At 44.0% G+C, this 21,379-nt stretch overlaps 1 protein-coding gene and 1 long non-coding RNA gene across 2 annotated transcripts in view; one reads left to right on the forward strand and one right to left on the reverse strand.

Moving 5' to 3' along the window:
• Nucleotides 1-281: 281 nt before the first annotated feature.
• Nucleotides 282-9,929, reverse strand: LOC117364503. The gene is made up of 3 exons (XR_004540264.1): nt 9,482-9,929; nt 2,880-2,926; nt 282-996 (listed from the first exon to the last, which is right to left on the reverse strand). It is a non-coding gene; the product is annotated as an uncharacterized LOC117364503 (long non-coding RNA).
• Nucleotides 9,930-10,149: 220 nt separating this feature from the next.
• Nucleotides 10,150-21,379, forward strand: part of EPB41 (erythrocyte membrane protein band 4.1) — a 225,540-nt gene continuing 214,310 nt past the window's right edge. Inside the window, exon 1 of the mRNA XM_033955372.1 lies at nt 10,150-10,261. The gene's annotated coding sequence lies outside the window, so the exon portion shown is untranslated. The remainder of the gene's footprint in view (nt 10,262-21,379) is intronic.

A 21,379-nucleotide genomic window follows, 5' to 3' on the forward strand; every position in this document is an offset into this window, starting at 1 on the left:
GAGAGGGGTTTTCTTGGTATTCCCCCTCTGGGCAATTTAGTGCACCAGAGTGCTCTTGTACCTGGAACTGCCAACCTTCTCCTCCCCTCCACAAGCTAATTCTCTTATCACCAACCAGCACTACCCAGGCTCTGCAAACTGTTTGCTGGGGACAAGGGGGGGGGGGTGGAGAGAATAAGAAAAGCATATATCTGCCATTGTGTTTCTATGTTTTTATATGATAACCCTATTCACAGCACAAGTATGTTTCTATATGGATACCTTCAATAATTCCTCCCTGCCATTGGAAGCCTAGTGGTTACAGCCTAGTGAGAAACAGTGACGCTAGGGTCCAGCGCCCCCTGCTGCTCCTACTGATCTTATGCAAGTCACTTAACCCTCGTCTCAGCTACAAACCTTGTAGTGCAAGCCCTCTAGGGACAGAGAAATATCAACTGTACCTTAATGTATCTTTACCTTGAGCTTGTCAGCAAACGCCAAATAAATATTCCCATCATCGCAGCAAACACCTAGATAAATGTTCCCCTCATATAACAATTCACCGTCCTATGTTGATTATGAGTTAAATATCCAGAGATTAGAACTAAAGCCAATGAGGATTCCTACCCCGGCTTTGTGACCCTTTTATTTCAGGAACTATAGCATCCTGTTTTCACCTCATGTTGTTTTCTTTTCCTGTGTACGCCTTGGAAAACTAATTTCCCCCCTTTTTATTTCTGTGCGTGGGCTTGCCCTAAAGCAGGTTGGTCCATCTGGAGCATTGGTCTCACCCTAGCTTGGCTGGGAGCAGACACCTCTCAGCGTCATTCCCAAAAGCTGATGTGGGTCTTCGTAAGCAAACAAGGAAAGAGTATGCAAGATCCAGAACTTGTATAATAATGCATTAGAAACCAACAGACCGAACTGCAGTTACAGGAAGTGGGAACTATGGCAATCTGAAATGCTGCTCAGTCAAGGAACGAATGATGCACAGTCCTTCCAATGCCAAATTCTTCCCTATGAATGAAAATGAACATGCACTAAAATATTATTACATTTCACCTTCTTGGTCTTTGAAGAATACCTGAAGCAGATTACAGATCTAGGTATAATATAGCAATAAAGGTGGTTAACACCACAGCCCTATATTCAGGTTACATTTCTAAGGGGCGTATGTAGTGGGATTGAAGGATGTTGCATAAGCCCCATAAAAACACACTGAACTGAGTGAATTTCTTGCAGTTCAGACCAAAAAGACATTTTCAAATACAGCGGGATTGCCTCTCCAGATTCAGCATGAACAGTATAGGAGCTCTTGATCCGTCCATACATTAATTTTTCAGCCCCTCCCTGCTATGTACGCAGCCAATGTCCCAGCCCTGGTATCTGGTATCAGTGCAAAACACAGCCTGAAGTATTGGACAAATGGGGAGCCACATCTGTGGAATAAAGTGGTCTCCTACTGCTACTCTCCTGTCACATAGCAACCACTCAAATATTAATTGCACGTAATTTATTTCAAATGGCAGATGTGAGGTTCTCTGCCCAGCAACTGTGTCCTTGCTGGATACAAAATGCATTCAAAGGCTTTCAAACAGCAGAGAATACAGCTGGAGACCAGGAATCAATAAACCCTCAGGCCCCAATGCTCAAAAGCTCTCCATGTTGGTAAGACTCGTTAAACAAGTCTTATGTGGCACAGAAGCTCAGCCTCCAAGTGGAGGTGTCTTTTACCAATCCTTGGTAGCAGCCACCGAGAACTCTACGCAAATGCATTACAAGGAACTAATTTGTATTTAAATAAACTCGACTTTGCGATGCACATAAGGGAACACTGCCCTTTTAAGGGGCAAAATTTTCCAGCGGGTCTAGATATGCCCGCAGCAGTTCTGCATGTGTTGTGTGACTGTATGTTCATGCCCATGCGTGAGACAACCCCCCCCCCCACACACACACACACAACGCAGCTGTACACATTTTTTAGCTTTCTTTAAAAAAATTAAAAACACTCCCAAACTGCTTCTTTCCTGCCTGCAATCAGCTGAGCCAGCAGGGGAGAAGAGTTGTCTTTAAAAAATAAATAAATAAATTTTGCATGAGGCTAGAATTGGGAAGAGCGGTGCCTACCAATTTTGCTCTTCTGAGCAGGCACTAAGCACAGTTCCTCTGTTTTACTGGGGCTGCTCCACATGCATATAATTTGCATGCTATTGTGCCGAACATCACCTGGTAAATTAAAATCACTTCCACTATGGTATTTATTACCGTGTCGGCGGAGCTTTGTGCAACCTGCCCTCAGTTCTAACCCAAGCTCTTCGCATGATTTTTCTGTGTGACTCTGAGCATGTAACATCCAGTGGCGTAGTAACGGGGGGATGGGCGGGGGCAGATCGCCCTGGGTGCCATCTTCCCGGGGAGTGCTGGTACAGGCACCTCTCCTCCTCTCTGTCCCTGTTTACTGGCGCGAGCAGCATCTTCCATTTGCTGCTCGCATCAGCCTCGGCTCCCTTCTGACATCACTTCCTGGTGGCGGGAACAGGATGTGATGTCAGAAGGGAGTCGAGGCCAACGCACGTAGCAGGTGGAAGATGCTGCTTGCGCTGGTGTACATTTCAAGAGGTTTCAGGGGGAGGGGCTCAAGTGGCAGGAAAGAGAGGGGGGGCGTGTGGCGCGGCAATGTTGGGTGACAATGCCCCGGGCGCCAATCTCCCTCGCTATGCCACTGATAACATCACCTTCTCTCTGTTATACCTACAGTAGGTGACTGCCTGGTTTGCCCAGTGCTGGGAAAATCTTATAGAACTGGGTTCATTGCACCGTTGATTCTCCATACAGGTAAGAATTTGACCATTTGTTTGTCTGAAGTGACAGGGACTGGTTTTGGCAAGGGCACTACTTACTATTCGTGAATGATGGGGTCAACATTTTCAGGGTCTGTGATTTCTTTCTGTAAAGAAGAGAAAGCAGATTAAGAGATCTCCAAAAAAAAATGTCTTTAGATGATGTATAAATAGGGATAGCACTAGCCCCAAATCAAATAGGTATGCCTGTGAGTCTAGGGTTACCATATGGCTCCAGAAAAAGGAGGATGGATTTAGACATCCGGGTTTTACTTCCATTGGTTTCAGTAGAAGTAAAACCCGGATGTCTCAATCCGTCCTCCTTTTTCTGGAGCCATATGGTAACCTTACAGGATGGGACTCTTCTACCCCAAAGCTGGCAGACCCTCAGGGGTGGGCAACAAGGGCCGTAATCCAGTCGGGTTTTTAGGATTTCCCCAATGAATATGCATGAGATCTATTTGCATGCACTGCCTCCATTGTATGCAAATGGATCTCATGCATATTCACTGGGGAAATCCTAAAAACCCGACTGGATTGCGGCCCACCCCTGCACTTGGCAGACTTATGGTGGCACTTTCTGGAGACCAGCAAAAAGCAGCTCCAGTCAAAACAAAATAATAAACCCCGAAGGCTACAAAACTAAAAAAAACAAAAAAAACGATCAATGTGTATTTTTACCTGCAGGGAAAATAGCAGTCGAGTCAAATACTTTGGGGGATTGTCCTCATTATGCAAGTATATACAAAACAAAGTGTAATATTTTAAAGTAAGATGTTCAGGATTGTTCTTGGAAGGATGGTGTTGAGATCAAAATCTTAGAGGAAGGGAAAAGGTTTCGGTGGTAACAGCTCCAGCGCAGTTAATTTGGGAGGGGCAACAAGGCTGAAACTTTGCCCAGATGCCTCTTAGTCTTGCACTGGCCCTGTAGGGCAGTGGTTCCCAATAGAGAATGACATGGGGACAAATTTTTCCCCATCCCCACAAGTTATTTTCCTGTCCCTGCCCCATTCTTGCAAGCTCTATCCTCATCTGCACAAGCCTCAAACATTTTAAAATCATAAGTAGCAACGTTCTAGAGCTCGGATTGTGATGTCATAATGCCTCATTCCACCAATGCCTAAGCTCCGTCATCTCCATAAGCCTCAAATGCTTTAAAATCCTAAGTAGCAACATTCTAGAGCTCAGACTGTGATGTCATAATGCCTCATTCCACCAATGCCTAAGCTCCGTCCTCATCTGCACAAGCCTCAAACACTTTAGAATCCTAAGTGGCAACATTCTAGAGCTCAGATTGTGATGTCATAATGCCTCATTCCACCAATGCCTAAGCTCCGTCCTCATCTGCACAAGCCTCAAACATTTTAAAATCATAAGTAGCAACGTTCTAGAGCTCAGACTGTGATGTCATAATGCCTCATTCCACCAATGCCTAAGCTCCGTCCTCATCTGCACAAGCCTCAAACACTTTAAAATCCTAAGTAGCAACATTCTAGAGCTCAGATTGTGATGTCATAATGCCTCATTCCACCAATGCCTAAGCTCCGTCCTCATCTGCACAAGCCTCAAACACTTTAGAAACATAAGTAGCAACATTCTAGAGCTCAGATTGTGATGTCATAATGCCTCATTCCACCAATGCCTAAGCTCCGTCCTCATCTGCACAAACCTCAAACACTTGAAAATCATAAGTAGCAACAGTCTAGAACAGTGTTTCCCAATCCTGTCCTGGAGAACCACCAGGCCAGTCAGATTTTCAGGATAGCCCTAATGACTATGCATGAGAGAGATTTGCATATAATGGAGGTGAGAGGTGTGCAAATCTGCTCCATGCATAGTCGTTAGGGCTATCCTGAAAACCTGGCTGGCCTGGTGGTCCTTCAGGACAGGGTTGGGAGCCAGTGCTTTAGGAGACAGCTTATGTCTCCTCCCCCTCTCCAGCCCCTCACTGCAGTGTCCACCCTCCTCATGCTTCCTGTGCTGAACTTCCTCTCACCTCCTCATCACCCACCAAACCACCTACCTTAGACTTTCTGTTAATGACAGCTGGGGTTTTTTTTGCTTTTCATGTATCAACAGCAGAGCTTCCAAAACAGCCATTCAACTCAGAGCCATGACTCAGCTCTTTGGAAAACCTCCTGGGCAAAACTGATAAAAAAAAAAAAAACCACCCTGAGCAAGACCAGCAGGGTGTCTGGTTTCCTCTATAAAACGTAAGCTCTGCTGAAATAGGTACTTACACACAGACAATACACAGCTTCCATTAGCCAGCATGACTCAGCAGGCCTCCTAGGTCAGGGTGAAGGGGGTTTATGGAAACCCTGAACCGTAGGCACCGGTTTGAGTACCCCTAAAAAGGAGCAAACTCCTTCATTGTGTCCAGGGAGCAGTAAGTAATACAGGGTGCCCACAAAAACACTCCTTGATTTTAAATGGTTACAAAATCCCAAAAAAAATCTATCGGAATATGTTTATAAATAAGATGACAGCAAATACAAGTCCCAAAAAAGCACGGTTAGCAAGATCTTACACAATCGCTTGTCCTTTCACCCTTAAGCTGCAATTGGTGCAGAAGTTACAACCTTCAGACAATGCAATGCGACACGTGTTGCTCTTTCCTTGGAAAGATAATCCTAAACTCATCCTTCCGATCTCCATTAATGGGCTTTCTTTACAAGTTGTAAACAATACTAAAATACTTGGAGTAATTTTTGATCACAAACTCTCTTTTCATGATCATATTAGTAGCGTCATCAAGTCCTCATTCTTCAAACTTAGACAAATACGTTCTATCTCCCAATTTCTCAGTACCGACTCTCTGAAAATTCTTATTCACTCTCTCGTCATTTCAAAATTAGATTACTGTAATGCTTTGTTTAACCCTTTCAGGACCATAAGGATCGTAGGCCAATTTTTGTGGTTTTGATGACATTTTTATGGTAAAAAGGGCTTGCAGATGCCAAAAAATTGATTTTTTTTGTGAAATATCATTATTTTTATTTAAAAAAATCACACTTCTGGCTTATGGACAGTGTGGCAAGTGAATCTTCTCGTCAATCTAGCAACGACGCTAATGAATGAATGTCGGAACCAGTTTGTTTACATAAAGGCAGTATCATATGGAATCCGTACATATCAAATTTAGAACTGTAGACTATCCCAATCAACATTTATAGGATTTTAAAGTTATGGGATAAATATGTCCCTTGGTCCTGAAAGGGTTAAGGGAATAGCCCAAAAAGAAATCAAACGTCTACAGATTATACAAAACACATCCATTAGGCTCATTTCAAAAGCTAAAAACTTTGAGCATATAACACCTCTTCTTAAGGAAGCCCATTGGCTTCCAGTGGCCCACAGAATATTATACAAACTCAGCTTGCTCACTTTTAAAGCTCTTCATTTTAAAACTCCGGCTTTTATTCATAAATTATTAATCCCTTACTTTTCTAATAGAACTCTAAGATCAGATGAACAGCATTTATTAACGATCCCTTCGCTAAAAATAATAAATACGCGCCGACAGTATATTTTTTTCAGTCACAGCTCCTCAAACCTGGAATTCTCTCCCCAGTTACTTACGAGAAGAAATCACTTTAGAAAAATTCAAAACTAAACTGAAAACTTTCCTTTTTAACGACGCCTTCACAATTTAACCCCAGCGAAAATTTTTCTTTTTAAGAATTTTAATAAGTCTTAGAACCAACCTTTTCTTCTTTCCACAATCTCATATTTAATCATCTTCATTTTTACCCCTTCCTTATGTGTTTTCCATTTTTGTATCCCACTCTTTAATTATATATTGTAATTTCTTCCCCGACCTATCCCTTTGTTTCCAGTTCTTGTCAAATTGTCTGTGTCCCATTAGTCTTTATTTATTTTAATATATCTTTTATACTGTAATTTTAATTACTTGTAAATCGCTTTGAAGAATGACAAAGCGATTAATCAAATACATATTAAACTTGAAACTTGAAACTTGACAAAATGACCAGTTATTCTGCATATCGACCCCTTAGTTCAACAAACTTGTCTGAAGTTTCTGTAACCCTTCCCAAAAAAATACTCTGACGTCTCGTTATCGAACTACTGCTCCGCCGATGCAATCACCTCCAAATCACTCAAACTGTTGCCCTTTCAAACTCTTTTTAGGTTTGGAAACAGGAAATAGCCCAATGGAGCAAGATCTGGCGAGTAGGTTGGACGGTTTATGCACTGAAACCCCAACTGCATCAAAACATCCATTGTTTTGCCAGCCTTGTGAGTAGACGCATTGTCTTGCAGAAAGAGAACCCCATTTCCGCAGCTTCCCTCTCCTTTTTTCTTTCAATTGCCTCCTTTAATCGGCACAGCAAGTTACAGTAGTATTCTGCATCTACATTAACTGTTTGGCCCCTTGGAAGATAGTCAGTCATTACAACACCTTCCTGAACTCAAAACACTATGGCCATGACCTTTCCTGCTGACTTTTGGATCTTGAATTTCCTTGGCCTTGGAGAACCTGAGTGCATAGACTGTTGTTTCGACTCAGGATCATAGTGGTGTAACCATGTTTCATCAACAGTAACTAGTTGTTCCAAAGGTTTGGCACCAGCTCACTGAAAATGATCAAAGTCAACTTGGAAGTGTCCACTTGATGTCGTTTCTCATCAGCATTCAAACATTTGGGCATCTAGAAACACAGAAACATAGAAAAATGACGGCAGATAAGGGCCATAGCCCATCAAGTTTGCCCACTTCACAGACCCACCCCCCTGAATCTGCTCTCCTGGAGATCCCTCTCCTAATGACCCATCCTTAACTCCACTCTCTTAAGGATCCTACATGGGCATCCCATTTACCCTTAAAATCTGGCACGCTGTTGGCCTCGATTACCTGTATTGGAAGTTTGTTCCAATGATCAACCACTCTTTCGGTGAACAAATACTTTCTGGTGTCCCCATGAAATTTCCCGCCCCTGAGTTTAAGCGGATGCCCTCTTGTGGCTGAGGGTCCTTGGAGAAGGAAAATATCTACTTGGCTGACAGCTTCCGCATGCTCAGCTGCTCACGGATTATACAACCAACAAGTTCCCTGGATATCTGTAGTGTCTCAGCAATTGTTCTAAGCCAGAATTCGACGATCTGCCAAAATCAAATCATGTTCAACAATTTCAGGAGTCAACACCATTTGAGACCTCCCAGACCTTGCATCTTCGGTCTCAAAATCTTCATGCTGAAAGCTTGCACATCACTTCTTTTCCAGAGAAAGAAAATGGTAAAACCAGAGGACATAATTTGAGGTTGAGGGGTGGTAGATTCATGGGCAATGCTAGGAAATTCTACTTTACGGAGAGGGTAGTGGATGCCTGGAATGTGCTCCCGAGAGAGGTGGTGGAGAGTAAAACTGTGACTGAGTTCAAAGAAGCGTGGGATGAACACAGAGGATTTAGAATCAGAAAATAATATTAAATATTGAACTAAGGCCAGTACTGGGCAGACTTGCACAGTCTGTGTCTGTGTATGGCCGTTTGATGGGGGATGGGCTGGGGAGGGTGTAGATGGGCTGGAGTAAGTCTTAACAGAGATTTCGGCAGTTGGAACCCAAGCACAGTACCGGGTAAAGCTTTGGATTCTTGCCCAGAAATAGACTTGAACCTTCAACCTCTTCTTTTGGAGTAGTATCAGTCCTACTCCTTAGCTGAGGCTTGAACCCTCATCCTCCAGTTGCTAACCCAGCACACAACCCTTGAGCCAACCAGGTTTTCACGATCATTGTAGCAGTCACCAAAAACCCTATGCAAATGCATTACAAGGAGCTCATTAACATTCTAATGAGCTTTCCTTGTGATGCACAAATGGGAACGTCCCCTCCATTACTGAAAAATCAGGCTGAAATTTTCCGGCAGCTTGTGCTGTGTGAGACTTGTGAGAACTCGCAGCGGCCATTCAGTGAGCAGTTCAGCGCCGGAGCACGGATAGCTCGCTACTTCCCAGTACACCGATGGACTACCAGGGATTCAAAAAGGTACGTGGGGGGGGGAGTTAGGAGGGAGATTTTAAAAATTGGCAGAGTGGGCCAAGACAGGAGACGGGAGGGGGAGATCCCTCCCATCTCGGACCACCGCACCAGGACCTGGTGGAGGCCTGCAGGACATCGGGAGAGAGGGGGGACAGGGCAGGGAGGGGGCAGGGTGCAGAGCCTGGCAGGGGAGGGAGTGAAGGAGTGGGGGCAGGGCACATGAATATTACACACACACACATATCTTATATTAGAGTCAACCTTTTTTCCTCCTTTTTGGGATCGACTTATATTCAAGTATATACGGTAATATTTTTCAAGATAAGAGTCCACAAAAACATCCCCAAAAAGACACAAATTTGTGTATACAGGAATTTGATTCATTATAGAAATGTTACATTATAAATCTCTCAATTAAATATATATATTTTTAGAAAGGACTGGCCACTACTGGAGCCAGGATGCTGGGCTTTGGTCTGACTCAGCATGGCATAACTTCAATTCTTATCATTAGAACTGCAATTCAAGAGAACAGCTGTACTAGCAATCTTCCAGATTTTTACTGGCACACAAACTTAACAACTGCCAATTAGGTACTGCAGTGTGCTGGGATTCACCCTTTTATGTACCCAAAGTCAATCCCCAACAGCCAAATACTTCACTTTTGCAGAGCTGGAGCCCAGGGCACAGGAAACAGGTCATGTAGCAGATCACGTGAAACTTTGATCTTAAAAAAAAATATAATTTGTATCCTGTCATGGTCAACGAATGTATTTGTTTACCGGATAGGCTTCAAAAAACCAAAAATATACTAGGAGCTTTCTTTCCATTGTTCACCCGAGTAGATGCATCACACACGACCATTATTATAAACACGACCAGGAGGATGCTTTAGGTTTAGAAAAGCAACATTCATTCTTTCTCAAATATCCTCTCTTGCAAAAACAATCCAACATAGCTCAAAAGGGGGGGGGGGGGTGGAAAAATGAATCTGGCATGCAAAAATCACAAGATGCACAGCTCTCACGACTACCCTAAGACTGCGGGAAGAGATTCCCGGTAAGGATGCAAACATTTGTTGCTCCAGGAAGACGACAGGAGACACGCAAAGCCTCCACCTGCACGCTGCAGCTGCAGGGACAGCGCTAAGCTCCTCCCCCTAACCCCGCCTCCCCAGACTTGATTGGCAGGGCCGCAGATCAATGGCTGCTCTCGCTCGCGGGGCTTCTGTGGCACCGCCCCCTGCCCGGCCAATTGCGGTGGAGGGGGCGTGGACAGCCGGATCTCCTGGGGACAGGGGTGGGGGGCGGAGCTAGAGGCGAACGTCAGAGCAGGCTGGTTCAGTGCAGGTGGAGGACCCGGACTAGAAGCAGCAGGTTTGTGGGTTCCTGTTAAAAAAACAAAACAGGGCGGAGGAGCCTTCCTGGTCCTGGACAGCTCAGGTAAACCTGCCTCTGCTTTAGCTCTGCTTCACTTGCTCGATCCTGCTTTGCCACTGCGGGTCCACCTTTTCTGCTTGCAGGATTGGGGTTGGAGCTGGGGAAGGGGTTCGAGAGACTTTGCACCTTGGCTGGGCATTTAATAGTCCACACATGGATTTAACCAAGAACAAAATGGTGAGAAAATTGAAGAGTGAGGGGTGGTGGGAAAAAAGCTAGTGACCTTGCTCTGATGGGGTTTCCCAGGTCGGTCCTTGCCAGTCAGGTATAGTTATTGGGGATGTCCCGAAATCCTGACTGGCAAGGGGGGGTACTCCAGGACCGACTTGGAAAACACTGCCCACTGACCCCCTGCTGCCCCACAAAGCGAGGCTATTTCACTGCTGAGCTCCACATTATGAGAAGAATAAGCCTTCTTGAGCCCCAATCTTCAAACCCTTATTTGACTTCCTCGGTGAGCCTTACCTCACTGCAGATATAAGGAGACATCCTATCATCTTGCCCCTTAGCAGCAGGTCAGACCTTGACTATAGAACAATATAGGCCATATTATCTGCCAGGTCTGCAGTCTCATTCCCTTCCTCTCCCTCAGAGATCCTCTATGAACTTGGCCCATGTTTTCGTGAATTCATGTCCACCGCCTTAGCTTGGGAGGCTGTTCCAGACACCCATCATCCTTTCTATAAAGAAATATTTTCTTAGAATACCCTTAACGTCACCTCATCTTATAACTTCTCATTAAAGGGCATTTTGGAAGTATTTATATACTGTATGTCCATTAGAATATGAGATACTGAGCCAGTGGGCAAAACATCAAGATAAGCACCTTTCTTACTGGGGGAGGGGTTGAGGGTAAAATGACTTGTCCAAGGTCAAAAGGATCATTAGTGGGATTTGAAGCCTAGCGTTCCTGGTTCTTAGCTTGCTGCTTTGATCACTCCTGCACAAGTTACAGAACATGACCCCAAAAAAAAAAAAATTATTTGGTAAATACTGCAGAAAATGGTGCAACTGTAAGTGAAGCGCCTTGACACGTCGGATCTGGAATATTAAAATAAATGATGGGAAGAAAAAAAATAATAATAACCTACAATGCTCTGAATTTTGTTTCACCCTTATCAACTGCTGGCAACTTAGCACCTCTGGGCCTGCCAACCCTCCTCTGTAGCTGTGTCATGTATTCCAGGTCGGGTCGATTGCTGTCTCTCTCTCCGTGTTGCAGTCTCTGTCCCTAAGACATCAGCGGGAGAAAAAAAAAAAAAAGTAACCAAATAAGCTCGTCCCCTGTCAGGAGGGGGGATGGGGACTTCAGTTTGAGAGGGGCTCGCTGGTATTGTGGGGGTGAGGGGGGATATTAAAGCTCAATAGGACTACAGTGTCGCAGCTAAAAGAGGGATAAAGAAGGCAATCGGTTCTTGGATTAACTGTTCTAATGTTTTAACCCTTTGCTCCCTATCTCCTGAGACCTTGGAATAGTGCAGAATTTCTGAAGGGGAAAATTTTGCAGCTACGGGTTCTGATGGAGGTGTCAAAAAGCCCTCAAAACGAGTCCAGTGACTTTTAAATACCTTTAGAAGCCTCGCATAGAAAAAAAAAAAATCAAACCGAGCTGTTTATTTTTGCACATGGTGATGCGGAGCGCTTGAGTTTCTGTGGCTGTGTCGAGCTCGGTGATGCGCACTGCACGCTGTATGTGTGCGCACTAATGACCCTGCTGCCAGCGAGATTATGTCGGCCTCTTTGAGCCTCTGGGTGGTTATTTGCAGTGGGGAATCTCTACAATAATGCGATTCTTATTCTCGTTTCCCACTGGATGGGGGGGGGGACAGGGCAGGGCAGCTCCTGGTATAGAGACATTTGGGATCGGAAAGTGTGTTTTGATTTCCTGCAAGGAGGATAAGAGCTCCTGAGCTGAGGTACGGTGCGGTGGCGGCTGGGTGCCTGAAACATCGAATCCCGCTTGGTTGCATCTCCAGTTCTGCCTATTTTCCATCCGGCGCGTTTCTCTGAACATTCGTCGCTAGCTGCAGGGTGAGAAAGAACTGCTTTCGTCTCTGGAGTCGATCGGGGCGTGCATTCTCTCCGATGCTCTTGACTGAGGAAGAAGAGGTGTCTTTTTGGGGTGGGTGTGTTTGTGCCAGGGAGAGAGCACTGCGGATTTTGCTGCTCTGCTTTCTGGAAGCCAGCCACTCCTCTGCCTCCTGGCTACCAAAAGATGTAAACAAACTTTAAAAAAAAAAAAACAGTTTTAGAAGGTGAATGTAAACATGATGGAACACAAGATATAGAAGGAGGAAAATATAAAAAACATTTTAATTTCAGGTTGGGTAGACTAAAAATCCTAATCTGTAGTGTTTTCGGGGTTTGTTTGGGGTTTTTTTTTTAACATTATTTTTATTAAGTTTTTGGGTTAAAAAAAAATACAAGCAATACACCAACAAACCAACAACTACAAACAAGTGGAAATAGCAGTAACAGATCGTTCGTGTTATTCCTTCACGAAGACCCACAGAAACCAAAACCCCCCCCCCCCCCAGAAATCCCACACACACACACTCCAGTGTCAAAAGTTCAATAAAGAACTTCTAGCTCTAGGGGACAATCCCTCCCAAACGGGAGCCCATTTTCTCCTAAATTTCCTCCAGAGCCCAGGACCGCCCCTCCGAACATCCAGATATTCAAATTTCAACAGATTTTTATTAGGACATCAGGCTGCCAGGTGGTAAAAATTGTTATCTGAATTCTTGAATAAAAACCCAAAATCTAGTCTCAGAGATATTTGGAGCATCGAGATAAAGCAGTATATTTCTGCGTCTAGATGGCCACGTATTTGGACTTGGAGGATGCGATGGACAGCGTCAGCATCAATGAGACAAACCTGGTTTTTCTTGTTACATAGATCTTTTTGGACCCCTGTTAGGTTACAAAAGTTAGTTCTAAATCGAACAGATGCTGGCACTGTCATCTAGACATTGGGACACTGGATCATCTGTTGTTCTATTGTCCTTTGATACTTAACTTTTGGAAGTCTATATGGGGACAGATTAATCTCATATTGGAATCTACAATTCCATTGACTTATGAGGCAGTCATATGTGGAACATTACTGTATATTAAGCCCCCCCTGGACCGCTATAAATGCCGGCTTTTTCTGATTGTGACTGGGGTAGCCATGCAGATGATAACTCGCAATTGGAAAAATTGCGATCGTCTTAATTTTTCTTTTTGGTGGGCGAGCTTATGTTTAAGCTACAGGTATGAAAACACGAGTGCCGACATACTAGGACATTCTAAGATATTTAACTTAGTTTGGGGTCCATTGGCGTCTTTTGTACAATTGTTATAGTTCTTTTATCTTTCTTTTTGCTGGTATAATTCAAACACATCTGGGGGGGGGGAGGGAGGGGAGTGATATATCTTTAGTGCGATTCCTTGATGTAATTGTGGGGTCAGGGGGGCTTAGATTATTGCATTGCTACTGATTGTATTTAAGTGCTTATCTGTTAGTGTTACTGATATGAATATTGTGTTGCACTTTTTCTTACTAATGGAAAATCAATAAAGACTTATAAATAAATTTTAACAAAGGAAACAATTCATTTCTTCACATAGTAAGGGTAGGCGCTTCAGCTTGGCGCCACAACAGAAGGATACATTTCCGGGCCAGTAAGGAGGCCTTTTGCAATAATATAGAAACATAGAAGATGACGGCAGAAAAGGGCTACAGCCCATCAAGTCTGCCCACTCTGCTTACCCACCCCCTGTCTATGCCCTAATGACCCAATTTCCTTATCTTGACCCTCGTAGGGATCCCACATGGGTATCCCATTTCTTCTTAAAGTCTGGCACGCTGTCTGCCTCGATCACCTGCACTGGAAGCTTGTTCCAATGATCAACCACTCTCTCTGTGAAGAAATACTTTCTGGTGTCTGCAGCAGCCACTCTCTCCTCCTCTCCCTATTGGCTAAGGCTCTTAACATTTGCATCTCCTCTTCCTATAGGCTAAGGCTCTTTACACCTGCATTGTGATGTCATAGAACTTTCTGATTATAGAAACATAGAAACATGATGGCAGATAAAGGCCAAATGACCCATCATAGAAACATAGAAGATGACGGCAGAAAAGGGCTACAGCCCATCAAGTCTGCCCACTCTGCTTACCCACCCCCTGTCTATGCCCTAATGACCCAATTTCCTTATCTTGACCCTCGTAGGGATCCCACATATGTTACCCACCTTTAGACAAGCCCAAATGAACCACCTGAGAAAAGAGCAGAAGGTCCGCCCTCGGAGGAATCTCGAGTTTTTTGGGTTTTTTTTTAAACACATAAGGACGCAAAATGCATTGCTGAATAACATGGGCACTTTTTTTTTTACAATTTTATAGGAGAAGTTCTGATGCTATTTCAATGCAGCACTAATCTTTAGTACCTGGGCTTACGAGCCATAAATAACTTTGTGCTCCTAGTAATAAACAGTTATGATCTGATCAACTGTGACTTTCAAAAGTAAATATAGTAGTTCACTCGTTGCCAAACAGATCATTTGCTCAAGGATTCTGATCCTTACAAGATGAGGTGTAAAAGGAAACTCAACCAAAGTATTTATGGAACTTTAAATTGCCTCAGCCAGCCTTACAAAGCTGACCTGTTCCAAAAAGGCATGTTTCCTGGTGTACACTATAAACGCAGTGGAATTAGCCTCACTCAGTACATTCATCTCGTACCTCTATAGCAGGGTCTCTCAAACTGAGCGCCCCAAAGAGATTCCGGTTGTGCCACGAGAAATTCCAGTAGAGAGTTGCACGGGGACAAAAATCCCACCCGTCTCCGCCAGGATCCTCTCCATCCCCACCCGTACCCATCAGGATTCTTTCCATCCCCACCTGTCCCCGCCATGATCCTCTCTGTCCCCACCCATCCCCATCAGGATCCTCTCCGTCCCCACCCGTTCCCGTCAGGATCCTCTCCATCCCCACCCATCCCCACAAGGAATTTCCTCCATCCCCGCCCGTCCCCATAAAAAGCAGCAATTACTCCTGACAGGATCATCAATTCCACAGTTTCTTTTGTGTTTGCGCTGCTGTTTTCCTTGTGGAATCTCTTTGGTGGAACCCTTTTTTTGTTTTCTGTTCAGGTAATTCACTTATAAACCCCCCTCTTTTACTAAGGCTGACGTGTCTATTATATTATATGGACGAACCCTGCTTCCAAAGCCTTCCATCCCCGTGGGAGTCCCGTTGGCTAGATGGGGGTCCTCGTGGGAGTCTCCTGGGCCAGAGGGGGGTCCTGTGGGAGTCCCGTGGGTTAGGGGGCATTCCTGCGGGACCCGCGGGATTCCCACGATCCCCATTCCCGTGCAGACCTCTAGATTCCAGAATTTTACTTTATTTAATAAAAATTCCCTTCATAAGTATACACTAGTTACGCAAGAGTCAGTCAGTATTATGAGCATCTGCGTGTGTAAGGATACAATCATAAGAACTTAACAATTGCCACTGCTGGATTAGACCCATGGTCCATCGTGCCCAACAGTTCACTCATGCAGTGGCCCTCTGGTCAAAGGCCCTACCTACCTGCCCTACCTAAGTATGTTCTGGTTCAGCAGGAACTTGTCTAACTTTGTCTTGAGTCCCTGGAGGGTGTTTTCCCTTATGACAGACTCCGGAAGAGTGTTCCAGTTTTCTACCACTCTCTGGGTGAAGAAGAACTTCCTTATGTTTGTACGGAATCTATTCCCTTTCAATTTTAGAGGGTGCCCTCTTGTTCTCCCTACCCAGGCAAGCATCATTCCTTGACGTGATTGGTCCTTGAACACTAATAGCAAGTGATTTTAATTTTATTTTTTATGCAGTCATTATTATAACGTGAGCAACAAAGCAATCGAGGCTTTGTTACCGTTTGGATCTTCTTATCTTTGCGAACTTGGATTTTCAGCTCTGACAGAAATTAAATCGAAATAAAAAAAAAAAAAAAAGAGAACCACTGCAGATGGTGGATGATGAAACGCGTGTTTGCTTGTCAACTATCGAGCCGCGTTTTGAGTTAATTTGCTCTCAAAAACAAGCACATCCATCACATTGATTAGCAATTTTATTCTATCTGCTTTAGTTTCACCGTTGTTACAATTTCCCATACATCGCGTAAAGAATCTTAAATGAATAACTCTCAAATTTAATTTTTTTGTTGGTTTTACAATTTTATAATTTCAATTTCATTTCATTTATGCTTGTGGAAATTGTAACCCGCTTAGTATATAAGCGGGATAGAAATTTTTATTTATTTTTTTTTTAATATCATGTTTATTGAGACAAGAGAAATTTTTAAAAGAAATAAATACATTTTAGTGGACCGCGAAAAACATTTGCTCCGTTTAGTGTGCTGGAGCTAAAAAAAAAAAAAAGTTTGAGTGGCACTGTGCTGTAGGAATGTGGTTTGGTCATTTTCACTGGCTTTTACAAAGCCGCGGTAGATGTTTTTACCATGGGCCAGCGACGCTCATAGAATTTTTTTGTAAAAGGAGCCCTTTGCTCTTTTAAACAGCATTCTAGAAAGGGCAATTACTGCCAGTACTGCTCCCAGCTGGGGGGTTGTAAATACACAGGTTATTAATTGTCAACAAATGCTGTGGCCCAAATGGATTGGGATTTAATGTTTGTACTTTGCACATGTGATCTTCATAAGGAAGTTAACATGGTTACAATTATACAGTATATTAGTACATAAGGGTTCCCCCCCCCCCTAGTTGACTGGCTGCTGTTAGGTGTCTGACAGGTTTATTGCATTATTGCATTCCTTAGTGACTTATTTTGTTTGGCATATACTGGTTAATAATGGGCTTATATTTTATGTTTGAGCTATCTGATAAGCTTCTGAAATTTGTTTTCCTTATTAGAAACATGATGTCAGATAAAGGCCAAATGGCCCATCTAGTCTGCCCATCCGCAGTAACCGTTATCTCCTCATCTCCCTATTGGCTAAGGCTCTTAATTAATATTTGCATCTCCTCTCTCTATTGGCTAAGGCTCTTTATACCCGCATTGTGAGGTCATAGAGCTTTATGGTTTATAGAAACATGACGGCAAATGAAACGGTCTGCCCATCTAACCATCATCCCTTTCTTTCTCGGAGAGATCCCATGTGCCTATCCCAGGCGCTTTTGAATTCAAACACTGTCCCTGTCTCCATCACCTCTTCCGGGAGACTGTTCCATGCATCGACCACCCTTTCTGTAAAAAAATATTTCCTCAGATTATTCCGGAGCCTATCACCTCTTAACTTCATCCTATCCCCACTCAAATGAAAGAAATTTGAGCTTATTAGTAAGCCACAACAGCTTATAAAAGACATGAATGTGTGTTCGTCTTAGGATCTTGTCTTGGCTTCCATATGGAAGCCTTTCCTCGGTGTACGACAGCAGAATTTTTCATCAGAAAGCTTACTAATTAGGGCATGTTGATTCAATAGGCAGCCGGTCAGGCTTTGAGGATACTCGTAGTGAATATGCATAACAGCTGCATGTGATGCCTCTGTTGTATGCAAATATGCCTTATGCATATTCATCTAGAGCCCCACAGGACTACTTTATTTATTAATTTAATTCGTTCTTTATCTCGTTGTACCCCAAGAGTTCAGAACGGCTTACAGATTTAACATACATAATTTCAGTACAAGTTTTTAGTTTACATGTTAGATCTGCTATAGTTACAGTGTAAGATTTTACAATTCAAGTTTTCCTTACGTGTCACATACTGGTTCTGGTACCAACATATTACATTACATTACATTAATGACTTCTATTCCGCCCGTACCTTGCAGTTCTAGGCGGATTCCAAAAGAGACTAACTGGACATTTCCAAGAAAAATACAATTTAGGAATTTTGGATTACAAAAAAAGATCATTGGACATTTCCAGGGGAATTAAATTTAGGGAGTTGTTCACATGGTTGAGTCTTTGAAGATGAAGAAATTGCAGAATAGGAAGAGACTTTGGGGGGGGGGATTACAAGGGAGGGGAGGGATAAGAGGAGGAGTTAAGAGAGCTGTATCATTTTTTTGAAGAGCAGGGTTTTGATTTCTTTTTGGAATGATTTAAAGTCGTTCGTTGTTGTCAGTAAGTTGGAGATGGTGTGGTCAAGTTTCACTGCTTGCGTTGCTAGTAGGTCGTCAAACATCTTCTTGTGCTGAGTACCTTTGAATGGGGGGAAGATAAATGGGGACTGAGTTCTCCTTTGTCTGGTAGTAAGATTTTGATTTAGGCGGTTGTTTAGGTAAGTAGGGGCGGTGCCATTTATTGCTTTGAATAATAGACAGTATAATTTGAATTGAATTTGTGCTTGTATAGTTAGCCAATGTGAGTCTAGGTAGGCATTGGTGATGTGGTCACATTTCCTTAGCGAGTAGATCAGTCTGAGAGCTGTGTTTTGTACAGTCTGTAGTTGTTTTATCAAGTTTGCAAGGCATGGTAGATAAAGAATGTTGCAATAGTCCACTAGACCTATATATACATTTCTTTGTAGTCCATTGGTCATGGACAGGAGAGTTAGGTGAAGAGGTCTGTTTTTATTGCTTTCCGAAAGTTGAGGAGTCCTTAAGGGATCTGATCTGCGGGGGCAGTCGATTCCAGTGGCTCGGTATGGTGTGGGAGTAGGAAGGTCATTTGGCGGTTTGCAGTTGGGCTTGACCAGGGGGCATTTTGAGGCATATTTTGTCCCGGGAATCGAGGGATTTGCTCGGCATGTATGGAGGAAGCTTAGCTGTCGTGCAAGGATTTGAACGCTAGCATCAGGCCCTTGAAGACGCAATGTTTGGCTACAGGCATCCAGTGAGCTGACACTAGAGCCTAGGAGACAGGGCCGTTGGTATGGAGGTTTTTTTAGAAGCCTGATCGCTGCGTTCTGAACACGCTGGAGACGTCGCACAGTCTTCGCCGTGAGACCGCTGACTAGCTAAACATCCCAACTTAAAGCCCTTTAGGGCTCGATTCACTAAGCCCACTCGATTCACTAACGTCTGTGCTGATTATCCAATCCACCCAAGCAAATGAGAGGAAACGGCATGCAAAGTAGGAAGGCAGCGATTCCCTAACCAAAATCAGGAACGCTGACTGGGCTGGCTGATCAACAAAGAAGTGACCGCTGGGGACCAGTCGCTCACGTCCTTTCCAACTGCCCTGCCCTCTGCCGACTTCAGTAAGCTGCATCTCCTGCTCTCTGCCCCGACTCTCCTGCTCTCTGCCCTGACTCTCCTGCTCGACCTTCCCCGCCGTGCGAGCCCGTGGTTTTAACCCACGGGTTAAAACCACGGGCTCGCGGAGTAAAAGTTAAAAATAAAAAAGTTTCCGGCCCTGTAGGCATGCGCAGACCATCTACAGGCAAAGAAGATGGTCTGCGCATGTGTCAGGATCACTCTGTAGCGATCCATGTGGTCAGGGGGGGGGAGGGGGCATGCCTCCGATCACCCCCATTTCCATGAGAACGCGTTGAGAATCAGTTGGCCTGCCACGGATCGGGTAGGCTCGGTGGGCTTAGTGAATCTAGGCCTAAGTCAGGGATCTCAAAGTCCCTCCTCGAGGGCCGCAATCCAGTCGGGTTTTCAGGATTTTCCTCCATAAATATGCATGAGATCTATTAGCATACAATGAAAGCAGTGCATGCAAATAGATCTCATGCATCTTCATTGGGGAAATCCTGAAAACCCGACTGGATTGCGGCCCTCGAGGAGGGACTTTGACACCCCTGGCCTAAGTTCTCCTGTTTGAAATGGAAGGCGATGGATTTCAGTTGATTTGGCACTTTTCAAAGGCCGATGCCCCTAGTTTGTTTCCTTATAAATATTTGCAGTGCTGTATTCCAAGGGTGTGCCTTGTATTAAATTACTAGTGACTCTAATCTATTTCTTAGGTATATCAGTTACACTGGAATTAACGTTAAGATATCTGCAAACAATTATAGGTGGATTTTTTTATCCCATAAGATAGTGAAATCCAGGGTTCACCATTTTATCCGTCATGAGGGACTTTGTCAAATGCATTTTGAAAATTCAGTTTCATGGTCAAGTTGGCTTGCCTTTTATTCACGTGCTTGTTCATGCTTTCAAAAAGTGGAACAGACCTTGGCGAAATCCATTAAACCGTGCTGCATTTTGTTCTCTGAATAGTTTCTACCATTTTGCCTAGAACTGACATCGGACAATCCCCTCTTAAAAATGATTGCATTGGCCAATAGACGATTTTAATGATGGATTTTTTTTTTTTTACAACCCCTATTAAATTTATTGAGGATGATCTAACTTTAAACAGAATAGTATACCCTGTGACCAGCCAGGCATTCTCCCAGTGCAGGTCCCAGTCAGGACAGAGGGAAAGAAGGTGAAACAGAAAGCCCGGGGTGGAATTGGGAAGGAACAGGTTGGGTCTGAGCTGGATAATCCTGTTGACCACCGGGGGAGCCCAAGAGGCCCTTGGAACACTGCCAGGGCTGACACAGCAGGGCGGGGTCCCAAGGTATATAAGCCTGTCCCAGACACCAGGAAAGGAAGCCAGCTAGGGAGGAAGTTTAGGCCTTGCCTCCCTAGGAACCCTGCTGAGCCAAGCAGGGACAACAGGCCTCAGCCTATGGAGTTGGAGGAGCTTGAACAGTCAGGAGAGTTGTTTCAAGCTGATGAACCCATGGATTGCCAAGACACCTGGACTACTGGGGATGATAACTTGCCAGAGCCAATGCTGGTGAAGTGGACTTTGAGCCACAAGCAGTGAGTGTTTGTTTTTGAACTGTTTGTGAGCTGTGTTTTTTCTTTGGAATGCTGAGGTTTTGAGTGAAAGCTTAGAGAGAGTTTGGGGAGAGGTTTTGCTTCCATCCGGGAGGGAATTTGAAAGCCTGTCTGAAGGCCTATAATTTTGGCAAAACCTGCTACTCTCTCCTGTTCCTGATAACCATGATTAATGATTGTCAGAGGCTTTGCTATTTTCTGCTAAAGACTAGAAACTAAGGAAACTCAAATATTGAACTGCAGTCTCAGGACTGAATAAAAGGACTGCTTATCTGCAGTTAGAGTAAGCTCTCTAAGGAGCTAAGGTCTCCAGTTTGGGTGAGACTGAAGAAGCAGTGGAACAGTAAAACTA

This window comes from Geotrypetes seraphini, chromosome 8 (assembly GCF_902459505.1).
Source record: "Geotrypetes seraphini chromosome 8, aGeoSer1.1, whole genome shotgun sequence".
In the NCBI taxonomy this organism is placed as follows: Eukaryota; Metazoa; Chordata; class Amphibia; order Gymnophiona; family Dermophiidae; genus Geotrypetes; species Geotrypetes seraphini.